This window comes from Ambystoma mexicanum, chromosome 2q (assembly GCF_040938575.1).
Source record: "Ambystoma mexicanum isolate Mex_15411 chromosome 2q, UKY_AmexF1_1, whole genome shotgun sequence".
Lineage (NCBI taxonomy): Eukaryota > Metazoa > Chordata > Amphibia > Caudata > Ambystomatidae > Ambystoma > Ambystoma mexicanum.
The window spans coordinates 1220963975-1220982466 of NC_090924.1; positions in this window are offsets into that span (position 1 = coordinate 1220963975).

Consider the following 18492-nt stretch of genomic DNA (forward strand, 5'->3'; position numbering starts at 1 on the left):
CACAGACTTTGGCACAGCGGCTGTTGCTTCACTGGGTCCTGTCAAGAGCACCCAGCAGCCACTGATGCAAGTCTGGGCTTCCATCCCAGTTACACCTGCCAATCCCTTGGTCCAGTCCACCAGCGCTGCTTCCCCTACTGATCTGGGCAGCATTTGCCAGTCAGGGTCTGTACCACTGCCCAAGAGGAGGGAGGTTGCTCTTGCGCAAGAGGCTGGGACCGCAGACACGGCTCCGGCCTCCGGCACGCTGAGGAAGAAGCCTTTCAACAAGCAGGAACTGGACTTCCTTGTGGGCTACGTGTCAGAACACGAACACAATATACTAGTGGGCCCAAATTACCATACTACGCCTGCCCAAAGTTGGGCACACTGGCAGCATGTTGCTTGTGGTGTTAGTGCATTCGGATATCCGGTGCGCACAGCTCAGGACTACAAAAAGCATTAGGATGACCTCCAACGCTGTGCTAAGCAAAAGCGTGCCTCCAATTATGCCATGACTCAGGTGACTGGCAGTGGGCCACCACCCGAGGAGGAAGAACGCACTCCGCACAAGGAGATTGCTGCAGAGTTCATCCCAGCCTAATTGATCGAAGGAGTGGGAGAGATGGGCCCTGTCCGGTGAGTGATGTTGCGTGTTTGTCCAGCCCATGTGTTGTTTGATTGTGTGATGTGTTGTGCTTGACTGCCGCTACATGATATGTGTACATGGTTCTCATGTGCGAGTCATGCAATGCTGCACTAATGAGTGCCTGTTGTGAAGCATGCTGGAGATGAGAAGCAGACGGGGCTGTCCTCATCACCACACATGCACCCTACTCACATGCTAGACAACTGGCTGCCCCTCCAGTCCATATTCGAGCTCACTGACCTGTCTGCATGTAGCCTGTGGTGTCTTTCCACTCAGCACTCAGACTATGTCATCGTATGACTGACATTCATGTGTGTTCAGCCTGCATGCAGGTACTCCACGCGGGCATGCTTCCTTGTCCCTCCACCCCACTGCACCTCAATTTAAACATGCCACTGGTGGGTAACATGTTTGACTACTGCAATGGCCTGTTCCACGCTCCTGTGTACATACACACTTCCCCCTGTGGTGTAAATCATTTGTCCTTGATGCAGGGTGTCTCACTCGGACTGTGCAGATGTCAGATGCTCCCCGGGGACATGAGTGCCCATTCATGGTCCATGTGCATTCCATGCACGCCCCTATGTGTCCTTGGAGGATGATCATTGTAGTACGTGTCCGGGATTACAAACGTGTCATGGCATTTGATCATCCATTCCATGCTCACTCTGGCTCAGTCCTGCATCACGCACATGTTTAGGGTGTCATTGTCTGTGTGGGGCACAGGCCTCCCCCTGACTCTGTTCAACTGGTGTAGTGCCTTCTGCATGAATGGGTGTTCTACTGACAGTTCATCATTTGTCCTGCTTACTGTCCCATTCTTATCTGCTGTGGTGTCAGTTGACTGAGATGATGCAATTGACGCTGGCCAACACTGGCTGCCGATACACAGTTCTCTGGTCAACCTTTCATTGTCAGAAATGCCTCCCTGCATTTTCACTAAGGGGGAGGGGTTTAACTGTAGCCATGCAACCCAGTGCATGCACATTGCAGATGATGGCTGAACTTGCCCTTACACTGCCGTCATGTTAAGTGATTGACATCAAAATGTACTTGTTGATGTAGATTGTTGGAAACGTACACATGTACTGCACTGCACCCACCCACTTCTGAGCCATGTTACACCGTTCTACATGCCTAATCACTGCTGCAATGTCAGTGACCTGGCATGTATGTTCAGCTTTCCATCGCTTCACTGTTATGAAACGCACTAGCACAGGTGCATCCTGTGACACATGTACTCTGTATTGGAACACCCTAGCGGGTGTTTAGCAAAGTTGATTGGTCAATCTGCGGCCTATCCTAACTGATATAGCCCACAGATTGATTATAGCCCGCAAATCGGGTTGTAATTACGGTGGAGCTGCCTGCACGTGTGTATGTGTACACTTTCACATACATCAAAGCAAGCAGTGTTGAAGCTGCTTGCTTTGCTGTATAGGATGCGGTTCATATACGCCATACAGGTGTATATGAACACGGGTGTACTTGAACACTTTCACATATACCTATGCAAGCAGTTTCAACGTTGTGTAGTGCAACATTGCAGCTACTTACTTAGGTGTGTGTGAAAGTGTTTATTTACACATGTGTTCTCAGCAGCATTTTTGTTGAATAACTAATATGTCGTTATTTTACGAAAATGCTGCTGAGATTTCAGCATTGCGCCCATTATGTTTAACCGGCACAATTCTGAAGGTGCACTGCTGTGCACTACGAGTACGCCCAGGCCCACTTAGAAATACTGGTGGAGCCTGGGCGTGGTGATTTGACAAACTGAATCATGTTTGTTGGCACATTCAATGCACAAAGTGCTGAATCAGGCCCTGAAGGGTGTTCTATAGGCTTCATGGACCGGCAGTTTGGACCGTACTGGGTGTTATGGTACCTCATACCTTGTTGAAGGCCCTTGCTTTGCTCGGGACATTCACTGTGTCTTCAGTGCCCATGATGCCCGGTACGGGCCGAGCTGCAGATCGATGAAGCTATATTGGTGATGATGATTTAGTGATGCATGTCTACATGCATATTACGTGTGTCATGGTGTGTTTTGATTCACTTGCAGCTGTGGCCATTTGGCTGTTCAAATATGCTTATGCTAGGTGCCATCTCTTTGTTGCAATCTGTCATTTCTGTCTGTGATATGTGCCTGCCAGAGGTGGTGTGTGATGGAGGTGATATACTACATTCAGTACATGTGTAGGCTTCGCAATTTACACGCATCCATTTCTGCTTTTGGGATGCCATTGCATATCAATGCCACAGGATGCATGCCGGAATTTGAGTTGTGTGTGACATGTCTGCTTCATGTGTTGGCTGTCGAAGTAGTGATGTCTATGTGTGTGTGGGTTATGTGCTGCTGACATGTGTATGTTAGTTTTGTTCACTTTACAGGTGATGACGAAATGGAGCTAGACGATGGTGATGTCATTTCAGACACGGGTTGCTTTTACATCAGCAACCCGGCACAAGTGGGGGTCGTGGGTTGGTAGACCACGAAAACCCATTTGTGCTCCAGACCGTCGTGTCCAGGGCTGGCAATCAGTCAAGCTCTGATGAACACTCTGAGCACAATGTTGAGTTGGATGCGCATCATGACGATTCATCACCGGTGAGTGATCCTGACGTGGATGATCTTCTGTCCGCGACACCTGTACTGAGGGGCCAGGCAGTTTTGGAACGTCCGCCTGTGGTGGTTCTGGATGCATGGTCACACTCCGCACCAGTTGCTGTTGTGCCTGGGGCATCATGTCAACTGAGGGATGCAGTCCTGCAGACGCCTGTGGTCCTGCAGGTGTAATGTCCGGCAACACGGTGGCCGTGCACCACCGGGGAATACTGAGTGGGAGCATCCCAGTATGCCAGTTCAGAGCAACAGGGGGCAGCTATTGAGATGATTGATCAAGGCATGGAAAGTGTGGCCCAATCGATGCTAGCCCCTGATAGGCAGGTGGAGCTCCAGTAGCAGCCAATGCAGTCCACGTGCTGCTCACTCAGGCTGGGCATGGCGCCTCAGGCAGGGCACTCCGGGCTGAAATGGTGTCTCTGTGCAAAGCAATTGCTGCTCAGGCAGAGGCACACATGGAGGCATTGAGGGAAGAACAGTGATCCCTCAGATTTACTCTGGGTGTGCTCAACATGACCCAGAGGCAGCGGTCAGAAGTGAGGATGGAGCAGCTTGAGAACACCATCTCGGCTGAGCTACGTGCATGCCAGGAGGTGCTCCAGATGTCATGTGAGGCCATGCAGGCAGAACTCTGTGTTACATGTGCTACCTTGCAGGAGGAAGTGCACGTATCACGTGATGTGCTGCATGCTGACCTACGTGCCATTGCCACACAGGACCAGGCCTACCAGAGCCGCATGCTTGCTGCTGTGGAGGGGCAAGCTGCAGATAGGCATGGTCAGGCAACTGTGCCACGTCCAGCTTCTGATTGTCATCAAGAGGGTGAGTAGGACGACGACTTATCTTCCACACAGGTCAGGCCGTGAAGGCTTTGAGCCCACGGAGGTTTTATTTTTTTTAATCTCAACATCATCGCATGTGGATGTTGAGGTGCACCCTGTACCTCCCCCCTTCTGGTTGCCCCCCCAGCCTCCTGCATCGTATGTGGCAATTCTTTTTTTTATTATTATATTTTTTGTCTATTGTGTATTCATGTGACGGTGTGGTGCTTTGTGGCTTTTGAAAGCATCCACTGTGTGTTCCAGCTGGGCCCATACAAGCTTGTCTCGTGTATGCGTTTGTGGCTTGGGGTCCTGACACATATGCCACTCCTGCTTCCCCTTTCCATGGGCTTGCAAGGATGGTTCGGTGTGACAGCAAATTACACAGGGGCATTGGACTTTCGTTATATCTGTGGCCAGTCTGCAGTCCTACTTGTGTATACACCCCTAGTGGGCATTAAGGATGTTTTCTCCACGGCATGTCGGCAATCCATTTTGGTGAGAGTATTTTTGAACTGTGCTTTTTTTTTAAGATGACTGTGATGTTTTTTCATTACTTGCCTGGTAGCCTGCACCCTTTGGCTGTCAGGGGGGCGGGTGGTGACAATGGCAAGTTGGTACGTGTTAGGTTCACCCCCTGGAATTTGTGGCAAAGGTGGAAGCATTAGGAATTTGACCCAAGAAGCACAACTCATGGTCCAGTCCTCACCTGAGATGGCCACCTAGACTACTTCTACACTTCGTTCCATTTAGATGGCACGTTGTATCTGCCTTCCCTCTTGGACTTTGCTGCTGCGTCACAGCACAGTTTTCCTACTGGACTCCAGCTCTTTTACTTGTTTTTCACACTCTGGTGCCTTTGGAACCTCTTTTTCTTCCTGCTACTGTCCTTGTTGCAGATCTGTCTGCCCGTCTCTCGGGCAGTTCTTTCCGCGTACTCGTACGCTGCCTCGGTTAGCCTCGGTACACTTCTGTACCACAGCATCTCTCTCACTTGCTCTCTGTCTCGCTCCTTCTATTGGTACACTTCTATACCACTTCATCTTTCTCTCTCACTCTCTCTCTCGCTCCTCCTATCTTTCATCTATTACATCCTTACCTTTATGTTGACTTTGGCCTTTTACCAAAGCTATTCAACTGTTCTGGCTCTTAACTTGCTGTCAGCTGTTTCCGGCGATCTCGCGTTCACTCTGCGTTTCCGGACTTGTGCTGTCTCTGCCTTTTTCCATTCACAGTATCAAGGATCGATTGGGTTTCAGCTCAACCTCCAGTTGTACCAGCCTTCTTGGTTATTTTCTACTCAAGTTTCAGCTCTACCCATCAGTTGTGGCATCCTCATTGATTATTGTCTACTCAAGTTCCTACACATCCTGTTGAACCATCCTACAACTGTGCAACCTTGAAAATTATTCTATCATTCAGCTTGTACATTTACTTGCCCATATGTTAGGCAGAAACCTGTGCAGTTCCCTTAGGGACCACTGCAAAAGATACAGGCGTTGGCAGTAAACCCACTTGGTAGCAGTCTGCGCCACCCAGATTTACCTGGTAGCTGTGGCTGAGCAGTCCGACTTCCCTCAAGAAGAGTTAGGCAGTATGCAAAGTATACACAATAGGCACTCAGATACAATAATACAAGCAAACACTGACCAGAGCTTTGGTATCAAAGTATATAATTATTTATTTAAAAACACACAATTGAAACACTCCAGCACTCTTATTGTAAAATATTCTAAACACGGTTACTATTGTAATATATACACCCCTTTTTCCTTATCAGATAAGTCACAGTAAAACACCACGTATTTTCATACAGAGCTGAGCGCTTAACTAGATTGCACTCTAATAAGTTTGTGAGAAAGGGAGGGAAAAGAATATGGAAAGGTACACCACTCTAAGATTCAGGAACACTGTTAGCAAGGCAGAAAAGCAAAAGTCACTGGTGAGCCAAAGTCCAAAGGCTGGGCCCACTCTTAGAGAGAGCAGAGCACAAATGCGCCCAAGATCACACAGTTACACTAGGCGTAGAAAGTCTTGCAGAGGGTTCAAAAAGAGTTTAGAGAGGCTTTAGGAAAGTTTAGCCAGGGTGTCCCAGACTAACCCAGGTTCGGAAGTCGGGGGCTAAATCTACCCCGTACAGTCGGTAGCAAGGGAAGCCAGGCGGGACACAGTACCTTAAGTGGGAAGGATCCTCCAGCGGTGGCAGTTGTTCCTGGTAGTGGGTGCAAGTTGCGTCGTCGACAAGGGGAAGAGAAGATCTCGACTTGGAGGAAAGATGAAGGTCGTTGCACTACCAGGGAAGAAACCAGCTGCAGAGTTTTCCGGTTAAAGGTGGTACCTTTGTTTCGCGGTCGTGGTACAACGTGGTATCCCGGTTGCCGGGGTGCTTGGCACTGGCAAGGCGGCCACGATGTACGTCGGGAAAGCGAAAAGACGGTGAAACTGGTTATCCCCACCAATCAAAGGAAGAAGACTCTGCGGCGGGAGATCTCCTCTGTTGTTGGGAAAAGTGGTGAGGCAGTCCAGCAGGGCTCCACCGGTGGTGGTGTCGTGGCAGGTCGGCTCAGCTTCTCCCTCGTCAGATTCTTAGGTCCTGTGGCAACTTCCGAAGTTCCAGTCCCCAAAGACCTGCTTTTATGCAGCAAACCCCCATTCACTCAGCCTAGCTGTCACTCAAACATGCTAAGTGGTGAGCCGGCCGGCTCACCACTTGGGCCAATCAGGATGGAGTGCGACGTGAGTTGCCTAGGCAACTCAGTCCAGGGTGCCTACATTTCCCTCCACCCCTCCTAAGTACCCCAGACAGAGTGGCACCACTTTGGAGGGCGGCTGTGGAGAAGCCCGCCAAAAAGGGGAACAAAGGGCTCGACTTGGAGTCACAGAAGAGAACACAAACGCCATTTTAGAATCAAGTTTTGGCAAAAAATACCAACCGGAGAATTAATATTAATTAAATAAACCGGCGGTATGTTCGAGGCTACCGTAAATAATTAAATAAAGATAGTAGCCTAAAACAATGGGAAATCCCATTGGAAAATATTCGCGGTTGAATATAAAAAGTAGTTTCCACTGCCACCAGCCAAAACTCGATCAGGGGGGACGGAGACATGCCCCCTCGACTAACAGACCCCGGGGCAATTGAATTGCCCCAGCCAGTACGTCCACAATATGATGGTTTGTACTGGTTCTGTTCAGAATTTAAGACTAGTAAAGTCAATGGTGACTTTACATGCCCTGGGAGACAGTAGTCAGTGCCAGGGTATGGAGTCTATACTGGGGGTCACTATGACAACCCTGTGTCACTGCAATGAGGGTGCTGTGTAACACACATCACAAAAACACATGAAGCCCTATGGAGTAAAAGACCCCATAGCCCATTAAACACATCTAGATTCAAAGAAACACACTCAAATCATGCCCAAGAGTGAGGGTAAAAGAGTCTCACTCTTGGCAGGAGAAAAAAATAAACCCCAAAAATCCAGCAAAGCTGCTGGGGGACTCACTAGGTTAGGAAATTCAGCCTAAACAGAGAATTCTCCCTAACACCATATACTACAACTTCAAGTCATCTACTAGAGACTCTTCCAGGGTTTTTTGGTGCCTTAAGGCTTTTTCCCTGGTTTGGGAGTTTGGCTCCTTGGAGATATCTGCGATTTGGTATTTTTACCGGTCAAGGTGGCCTCTGAGGGAGCTAAACCCTATTTACAAGAAAGGAAGAACAAGAGAACCAAGGAGAGCGGGATCCTGAAGCCAGGTAGACTAGAAAGAAGAAGCCGACAGACCCCAGGGACAGTTCTTCTGAAGGTCAAGGTGAGGAGGAAATGAGGGAGGGGCTTTCGTTGTCTGACAGTATGCTTGGGCCACAGTGATTGGTCACTGTCTGACATTGTCAATGTGGGGTAATATGTATATGATGTGTTCTGCTGGTCAATGGATATTCCTGTGTTGGGTTTACTTTTCAGGTTTCAGGGGATTGGTGTGGTTTGACACACTGGGCTGTCCACATGGGCAATGTTGACATGTGATGTGTACAGGACACTGAGGGTCACTTCATTTCACATGAATGTATTGAGTGCATGTCCCTACTGACACAAACACTTACACAATGCACCCCCACACATACAACCACCCATCCATGCCCACATGTGCACAAAGATTGCCTTCTCTACCATGATGTGTCCCTGCAGTGCATGGTCACTTACAATTTTTGGATTGTATACATGCGTCACTGGGTAATTTTGATGCTCAGGTGTATTCCCAACACAATGTCCGCTCACTGTGCTGTGTGCTGAGCGGTGTGTTGCAGGGGACACACACAGCACACAGTTTTGGGATTTGCGGATTTGGATTGCCCAATGCGCATTCCAACAGGCATTCTGTCTTTTGTTGTCATGGTGTGGCCGACAAGAGTAATGGGGTTTGGGAGGTTGTGGGTGACATACCAGTGATTTTCATGGCCTGTTTTGCAGGGGGTGGTCGGATATGCACCTTGCATGTGTTCCTTTTGGTCACACCGGATTGGTTATGTTTAAGTAGCTAGGGATGTACAAATGTAGCACTTCTGTGGAAACATTCTCAGGATGGCAAGGTTGTGACAGTTGACTGTCTCTTTGTCATCATCGATTATCACCTGGTATCTGCCAGACCTGTGTGCACTCTGCAGGAGTGGGAATTTAGGTGAAAAATGGGCCACAAGCTGTGTCCGGGCTGCATCGCCATGTGCCCTTTCCCCTCCCATGCGCAGTGCCTGTGCGTGTGGTTGGGGATGTGGGGGGCACCACCATGTCCAGCGTTACGCCCGCCGTGTTGCAACATTGTGCAGGACACATGCTGCCACAATGATCCTGCACACTACTAGGGGTGCATATAGTAGCTGCCCACCAGAGCGGTCAAGGGAGCGGAAGTGTGACTTGAGCACTCCGAATGTGCGCTCCACTATGGCCCTGGTTGCAATATGGGCTGCGTTGTATCTTACCTGGGGTGGTGTGGTGGGGTGGGGTTCCATATTGGCGTCATCATGTGGGTGCTCAGAGGGTAGGCACTGTCCCATGGGGAGGTGATGATGGTTGTCATTAGTTGGGTTTGTGTATTTGTGTGTGACATGCATGCATGTGCACAGACATTTCTACTCACCAATGAGCCATGTGTTGCCATGCCTCCCAGCTTCCAGGGCCCGGCTCAGGGCGGACATTCTGTAAATGAAACGTTCATGGAATGCCCTTGCTTGCGGTTGCGGTAGATGTTCTCAGTGGCCCTAGGTGGATGTAGGGCCACATGGGTGCAATCTATGGCACCAAGCACTTTGGGGAAGTGTGCCACCCTGTAAAAGTCCTGGACCACAGCCTGCCTTTCTGAGGGTGTTCTGGGCATGTATATGGGGCGTGCAGTCATGATTGCCAACACCTGGTGTAGGCATAGTGAGTGCGTGGGGTGTGAGACACCCCCAACTATGGCAGTTGTCGGCTGAAATTACCCAGTGGCCAAAAAAAGCAGGACATTGAGCAACTTTTCCAAGGGGCTCAGTGCTTGGGAGCACAAGGTGGGTGATGTGAGGACATCCTCCCACTCAGTGACCAGGTCTAGGATGATATGAGATGGAAACCAATACCTGCCATAGACCTCGTTATCAGGCATCCCAATAAGGCTGGTCCTGGGCAAATAAATGTGGGGCCTGGCTATTCTCCTCCTCCTGTGATGTCCCACGATCATTGCTGCGAGAAATGGGACATTCATCGTAGCTGTATATGCGTGTTTGTTGTTTGCGCGCACTTTTATACTGCGCGGGGGTGCTTCCGTCTGCCTTTGTGTGGCGGACGTGTTTACGCCTGTGCGTGTCTTTTGGTGTGTGCAGGTTTTCCATATTCGATTCCATGAATACCTGTTGTTCACGTGCCTGTGGGCGTTCCATGTATTTCCCAGCAGTACTTCCCCAGTTACGCCCTAATTTTCATGCGTTATTCCCCATTCCGCGTGCTCTGCCCACTTTTTGGTGTGTGCGCTAAACGTTGTGCACTTTTGCTGTGTGCGTCACGCACAGCGTTCGGGATGTCGCAGTGACGTGTAAGGTAGGCGCGGATTTGGCACAGCTCCCAGGAAAACCATGCACACAGACTTCCATGAATAAGCGTTTCCATGAATAAGCGTTTCAATTGCATTCACGGCATGTTGTTCCTAATTGATAGGAAGCGTTGTGAATCCACCGTCTATATTTTTTTATTTTTTATTTTGCGAGTTAGAAGTTACGCTAACCTATCAAAATATGCTTTTTGTAACCTTGCTAACATGTTTCATGTTTGTCCTCCTACAAGTTCATCATTCACATATGGTAAAAGACTTACGCACTTTGCTTTACTCAACCCACAAAGTACATGGCAATGTCTGTAAGCACATCGAGCCAGGCTTAATGATGAATATGCTAGCTAACATATGTTTTCAGCAACCGTATGCAGTTTATCTTTCTAAAAGACAGAAAAATAATAGCTCGAGGCTCTACAATGTTTCCTCTTGCAAGAAGCTCTGGTTCGTTGGGAAGTCATGTTTGATTTCTTCTGGTAAGGCTAGAGGTTAATCTATATTGTTCAACATTACAAGTAAGCTCGTCATTGGAGTTTCAGATTCCGCTCAAAATAGCAGTGAAGCTATCAAGTGGAACCATGTGTTAATCAAAGAAACTTTAAAGGGGGTCTGTAGCATTTTCCCATGCTGTACATGTGTAGGTTTGGTTAAGGATGTGTAATCGTTATCATCTTTCTATTTTTCCTATGAACTTTTTCCTAGAAACACAACTTTGGTACTTAAAAAACAGCATTTGATTTTCTGGTATGTTTTTGGTTGCCTTCGTCTCCCATTGATCATTGCTGTTATTGCCTGCTTGTTTAGCAGGGGAAAGGTAACATAACACGCAGTTAGAGTGTGAACCCATGTTTAGGAATTGGCCAGATCACATGCCAGTAAAATGCAATACTCTGGGCCTCATTACAAGTTAGCCGGTCCGGAAACAACGGTGGCGGTAAATCCGCTGACAGCGTTGTTTCCGGACCGGCTGATTTCGAGTCCTGCAGCGGGGAGGTGTCACTCCTGCCAGGTTTGACCTGGCGGAAATAACACCACCCGCCTGCAGGCGGACATGAAAACACCGGCTCTGTCATAGACGGAACCAGTGTTTCCATGGTCCCCATCCCCATGGAATACTAGAGGACTCCATGGGAATGGGGATTTACAGAATTCTGCCTCCTGAATTACCAGGTCACCAGGGTTGTAATGCCCCGGTGATTCTGGCAATCATGGAGGCAGAATGGTATTACTAGTCCGGTGGCAGCCTGCTGGTATTGCCGGCATGGCAACCGCCGGACTCGTAATGAGGCCCTCTGTCTTCCTTCCTCCCTCCAGCCCTTGTACCTATAAGGAAAAAAAATCAAAGGGCATGCAATGTCTACTGAGCAAAAACATTATTTGAAGTGTATTTGAAGAAGGATCCTAATCAAATAAGCTTACAAAGAGGTAGTAATGGGCACTGAAGGGCTTTTTTTTATGTCAATGTAGTGACATATGGCCTGATTCATAGAAAAAGCACAACTTTCCCGCAAAGTACCGTGCACATAAAACTACTTTGCACCTTCCTGCACACAAAAGCATGTTTTGCAATTTCTGTGTATTCATGGCATTTTAACCGCAAAGTAAACCTACGTGCAAGTAGTGTCCAGAATACCCACGATACGCCCTCACGCAAAGCAAAACCAGCCACATATACCAACCTTTGCACCTACCTTATCCGCACCATCAAGAACCCTGGCAATACTGTGGGCTGTCCCCCTGCAACCAAGGCAGCACCCCAGCGACACTGTGTATGAACCCCCGTAACCCAAAATTGCATCCCCATAATCTGCACACCATTTTTGCATAACTCAAAGCAGCGGCCGGTAAGTCTGCGTGCAAACCCCTGTAATTCAAGGCTGTGAAGGCACGCCCCTGAACGTTCACATGAGAAAAAATGGAACCCACGATAAAAGAAAGGCCCAAGTCGATCTTGTAAGGATAACAAGTTTTAATCTCACCCAAAATAAGAGCAACAGAAAAGAACTCTGCTGCCAGGAACACTCTGCCGAAAAAGGGTACAAGCAGAGGCTTCAGAGATGACATATTGTAATCCTGATGCAATACCATACACTATAAAAAACACGCAGCTGGTTGGTGTGCGCCTTTACAGGATCCACCTGCTCCATAAAGGATGCCAGGTCCTTGATTCCAGCCCAGTCCGTCTTCCCTCACGTGGGTGCTGTGGATATCATCTTCTTCTCACAGACGAAGGTCCAAGAACAAATTAACTACACTCCTAACACAATGCTACTTCAACATTATACTTTGCACCTGGCAGGCTTTAGGACTGGCACAAAGGAGGTTTGGGGGCACTCTGATCTCCACACACACATTTCACTCACTCCCCTTCACGCCATCTGGCTCCAAGGACTCCATCCTCATTTTGCACTATAATGTATCCCCCCAAGTACCGTGCAGTACAAATCATATGATTTTAGCTCAAACACATGCAATTTCCCTTCTATTTGAACATTCAAGATGTGTCACTTTAGGGTTGGTGGACAAAGGTCACCCGGTGCCATGGAATTCAGGGATCTTGGGGCTTAGTCAGTTACATGGGCGCCTACGGGTGGGCCATGTCAGGCTTTGGACAGTGTGAGATAAGATGCACACCAGGTGCCGGTCTATGATCGTGGCCTTGTAAGGCCCATTCTTTTTGGGTACAAAAACATATTTGCAACACTATTAGATCAATGAATGAGTTTTATGGCGTTTGGGGTGAGGGTTGTCCCCCTGGGAGCTCGGGCATGGCTGGAAGTTTCCCTTGTCTCACACTTAGGGCCTAGTGCATGAAATGACACATTTGCCTTGCATGCCTTGTCTCCAAACTTTTGTTACTAAAATCTACACAAAATGGCAGCCTTTGCTCGTGACCAGCACTACACTATGTGGGTTGATTATATTGGGGTGGGGTCCTACCACTGTCCTCCTTCCCCCTGGCCCATCATAGTGCTTTGAATGCCGCTCAGCTCACTCTAAAGTACTCAGGGGGGTGAGACAGGGTCACCCCTTTTCAACATCCCCCCTTTCATTACTTCTACAGTAACAAACTCCTTAATATGCCTGCACTCCCATTCTCTCCTCTCTGCTTCCACGTATGGGTGTGCTCCCTTTATTGGCATTCAAGCCCTGCATACTGAACACAAACTCTCCCCCCACCTGCATAGTCCTCAAGTGAGCAAGTCATAGAGATGCATCCATCATCACCCGCCAGGTCCAACCGAACCTCTGTGTAGTTCTCTAAATCCGGGGGAGGAGTAAAGACAGTGTGGTCTAGGTGGTCAACTTCATCTCCGTACGGGAGGGGGAGCATTTCATACTTATGGTCACTCTGTGGGATATTAGGCTGTACTTAACTATCTTTGGTCTCACAAGGTGCTTTTGAAACCCCAATTTATACCATCATTCTTTAGCTATTGTGTGCCTCACTGACACAACATTGGAGGCCCAGTTTACAGGTGCAGAAGATAACTAAGGTGAACACGATAATAGGCTGCACGTAGCAGTTTTGCATCATCATAAATCTCAATGTACCCCTTCCACTCCTCTAAGGCCATCAATAATGTCTACGCTAATGGGACCGTCTTGGTCCAAGGCCCTCAGCCCAACCTTCACCTTTTTCATAGACGCTTCCCGCGCCTCATCAACTTCCTTTCCTCTTCTGCTGTCCCCCCTCCTCTGTCCTCGGCTACCTTGCTTTCCCGCTCCCTCCCTGCCCCCTCTCGTTCTCCTTCTTCAACTCCGCAGGGTGTACCTCTGACCTGTACCCCTCCCCGGAAGTCCTTCAAAGATGGCAACCTTCTCCACATTGCCACTCTTAACTCTGATATCTGCCGCCTTCTTGAGGAACTGGACCTTGACGTACTCGTTCTCACTGAGACATGGTTCACGGCCAGCTCTGTCACCAGCTTTGACACACTCTTACACACTCTTACCTGACGGTTACAAAATCCTCTCCGTGCCCAGGCCCAACCGTGCTGGGGGGCTGTGGCCCTTATCTTCCCTGATTGGATTCCTGCCACTGTTACTCCCACGCAGACCTACTCCTCTTTTGAATGTCGTGTCTGCTGACTCTCTCTCCTAGCCATTCCCTTACCATGGCTACTATCTATCGGCCACCTGGTCAAATTTACTCCTTCCTCTCCAAGTAGGCTGACCTCTCCTCCTCACTCCTGTCCTCAACCACTCAACTCCTCCTTCTTGGAGACTTCAACATCCACCTGGATGCCTCCTGTCCCCCCTCTGGACTCTTTTGCGACCTCTGCGACTCTCTCTCACTCTCTATTCTCCCGCCTGGTCCGACTCATACTGCAGGGCACACTCTTGATGCTCTGATCTCTTCTGACCTTCCCCTCTCTGTCCCTTTCTCCACTCCTCGCTCCTGGAGTGATTACTTTCTCCTATCCTCCCACCTCACCCTCCCTACCCCACAGGCAAAGCCACCCTCATCACTGCCACCTTCCTTCTCGGTCATCCGACCCATGAAACGCGTGTCAGTTGAGGCTTTCGCTGCCACCTTCTCGCCCACTCCTCCCCCTTCAGCTGACTCCCACCCTGACACAGCCCTCTCCACTCTCCACTCTGCTATATCTGATACTCTTGATATTCTTGCCCCTGTCATGAGAATCCGCCTGAAGCCCAAAGCCAAATGTAACTCCTGGTATGACTCAGATCTAGTCACCCTTAAACGCAAGTGCAGGGTGGCAGAGAGGAAATGGCGTGCTTCATGTTCATCCTCTGACAAACTGGCCTGTCACCTGCTCCAAAGGCAATACCGGCTCTCCGTTCTCACCAAGAAGGGAGCCCTCATCCAAGCCCGCATCTCTGCGGCATCTAACAATTCAGACAATCTCTTTAAAATCTGCAAGGATCTGGCCAACCCTGCTGCAGTCTCTCCCTCTCATGTCCCCTCCCAGGCCCTCTGCACAGCACTGGCCTCTCACTTCATTTCGAAAACTCAGGACATCTTTTCCTCACTTTCCTCCTATCACCTCCCCCCTCTATTCCCTGCTCTTCTTCTGGCCCTTCTGCAGCCACCCCTCCTCTCTCCTTCTCTGCCTTTCCCCTTTTTTCTGCTGACAAGGTTTCGAGACAAGTCCGATCTATGCAAGTCTTGTAAAAACAGGTCCACCCCTGTTCCTCCAAAACTATCAAGGACCACATAGACTCCTTGGCTCCTGCCCTTGCTGACTTCTGCAATCACTCCTTCGCCTCTGGAGTCTTCCCATCCCCTCTCAAGCACTCCCTTGTGCACCCCCTTCTTAAGAAACCCTCTTCCGATCCCTCCTGCCCAGCTAATTATCGCCCAATCTCTATCACTCCTTCCTGGGCAGGCTCCTGGAGAAACTAGCCATCTCCCAGCTTAATCTCCATGCTGAATCTGTTGGTAGTCTTCATGACCCTCAGTCTGGCTTCAGAGCTGCCAGAAGCACGGAAACTGCTCTCCTGAACATCCGTGAGGACCTGCTCTCGAACCTTGACTCTAACACTCCATGTGTTCTCATTCTGCTTGATCTCTCTTCTGCCTTTGATACTGTCAACCATACCATCCTGCTCAACCGTCTCCGTGATAACCTGGGTATCACTGGTCAGGCTCTGGCGTGGCTGACCTCTTTCCTCTCCAATCGACCCTCCCAGGTCCAACTGGGGTCTTTCCTCTCTGACATCTTTTTCTCTACCTGTGGTGTCCCCCAGGGATCTAACCTCTCTCCCTGGCTTTTCAACCAGTATCTGGCACTTCTCGCCCACCGCATCGCCGCTCTCTGCCCCAACTTTCAATGCTATTCGGATGATACCCAGCTCATTTTCAAGCTAGCCTCGGCCTCCTATTCTCCTTCTCTCATCTCTGACTGTCTTTCTGCAATCCAATAATGGTGTGCCGCCAACGACCTCTGCCTTAATGCCAGTAAGACTGAGATCCTACTCATCGGCACACCCACTCCCTCCTTCACTGCAGCTCTCTGGCCGGCCTCTCTTGGCCCTCTTCCTGCTCCTACCTGCAAGGCAAAAAACCTCGGGGTCATCTTCGACTCCACACTCTCCTTCTCTCCTCACATATCTGACGTCTCTAAGAAGTCACACTACCAGCTACACCTCCTCAGAGGTATCCTTCCTTTCCTCTCCTTTCCCCAGAAGCTCACTGTCTCTAGAGCCCTGGTTCTCTTGAAGCTGGACTACTGTAACAGCCTCTATCTAAATCTGCCTGCCTCTACCCTCCGCCCCTTGCAACTCATCCAGAACAGGACTGCGAGACTTGTCCTTGGCCTCAAGCCCAGGGACCGTATCTTTTCAGGACTGAAATCATTACACTGGCTCCAGTGACTGCGAGGATCAAGTTCAAAACCCTCTTCATTGTCCACAAGGTCTTATGGGGCCTTGGGCCAAAATACCTTCAACTCTCTCTTCCTAAATATCTTCTTGAGCTCTTCGTTCATCCGCCTCCAACTCCCTCAGGGTCAGCCGCTTCTCCAAACAACGAGTTGGGGGCAGATCTCTCTCCGCTGCAGGGGCCTCCCTTTGGAATAGCCTTCCTGCCTCCCTGAAACTTGAGGAGAACCACCTCCGGTTCCGGAAGCACCTCAAAACCTTCCTCTTTGCCTCCGCTTTCTCTCCCATTCTCCCCTGCTAAAATTACTGAAACTGCACTGAATCTGCAACTGATCCACTCACCGTTCTCGGTCCTTGGCCCAGCCACTCTCCCCTGCACTGCCTCCCTGGCAACCCCTGCACTACGGGACTGTGTCTGTATCCCTACAGCCCCCCTTCCCAGCGCTTGTCTGCACTTACCTTGCACTTGCCACCAGCTGGCCGTTGTTATTTATCCTGCATGCTATTAACCCTGTACTGCACTTCCTCCTCTCCCTTTCCCCCTTGCACTTTTCCCTTCCCCTCTACCCTTTCACTTGCGTGATCTGAATGACACCTGGCCTAGTAGGATCGTTGTCTGTCTCCCTTTGTTCCCCCCCACTGCCTTGTCGCGCCTTGAAACACTTTATAACATGAGGCCCGTTATAGATGCCATATCATATCATATCATATCAATGCATGCAACTTAACCTTGATACTGTTGAACCGGTTCTCTGTGTCATTCGTGAGCCAGACCAGCTCCCAGTGCACGATCTGCAGCCATTTGGCGTTTGCTGAGGACTGAACTCCCTGCACCAGTAGAGATGTGAAAAAGGATTCTGCTGAGCTGAAGAGTTTGTACTCCTCTGGTATTTCAGCAAGCAATGCGGAGGAATCCTTGGATATGTAATCCAAGTAAGTTGTTGGAACTGTCCTTTCCCTGGCAGGATGCAGACCCCTTGTGTGGACAACAGATTATTTTCTTCGTTCTCGAATATGGGGCTGCAGTTGGCTCCTCGACAGGCAGCGATCCCCCTTCAGGTGTTCTTCTGGGATACAGTAGGACTGAGTGCGGCGTGGCTAGCGAACAATAACCCCTCCATGATAGTGGGAAGTGCAATTAAGCTTGTTGGCCACAGACCCAGTAGTTATCCAGCATAGCTGCCATGTCCCTCTTCATGTCTCGAATCAAGAGAGTCTTATTGCAACGTTCATTCGAGCTGACAAAGACTGTACCCTTGCTGAGGAATCAAAGTTCATATACTTCTTCCCTGTGCACTCCCACCGGCTTTTCCAGTGTTGCAATCCCTGTCAGCTTTGTGATATGCCTGTCCATATTTGTGCACAGAAATTGTCCACCCGCGCCATCACTTTCTTGTCATATGATATGATATGGAATTTATATCATATCATATCATTAACGCGCCTATACACAAGTGTTTCAAGGCGCGACGAGGCAAGGGAGGGGAACAGAGGGAAGACAGAGATAGCAATACTTGTAGGCCAGATGACATTGAGATGGCGCAAATGCAGAGGAGTGGGGAAGGGAAAAAGTGCAGGGGGAAAGGCGAGGGGGCAGTACAGTACATGGGATAACAGTAAAAAGTAAATAAGACAATACATAATAGATAAAAGTTTGGCAGCTGGTGGCAAGTGCAGGGGTAATGCAGACATCAGTTGTCAAGTACTAGTAGGAGCTGTAGGGATACAGAAACAGTCCCCATGTGCAAGGGATGCCAGGGGGCAGTGCAGTTGTGCAACTGGATGGGGGGAGCTGGGTCCGAGATGAGAGGGTAGCCAGGTAACTAGTGCAGTTTCGGTTTCAGTGAATAGATCAGCAGGGGAGAGGAATAGAGAAAGCAGAAGCAAAGTTGAAGTTCTTGAGGTGATTCTGGAACCGGAGATGGTTCTCCTCAAGTTTTAGTGAGGCAGGGAGGCTGTTCCAGAGGGAGGCCCCAGCCAAAGAAAGAGATCTA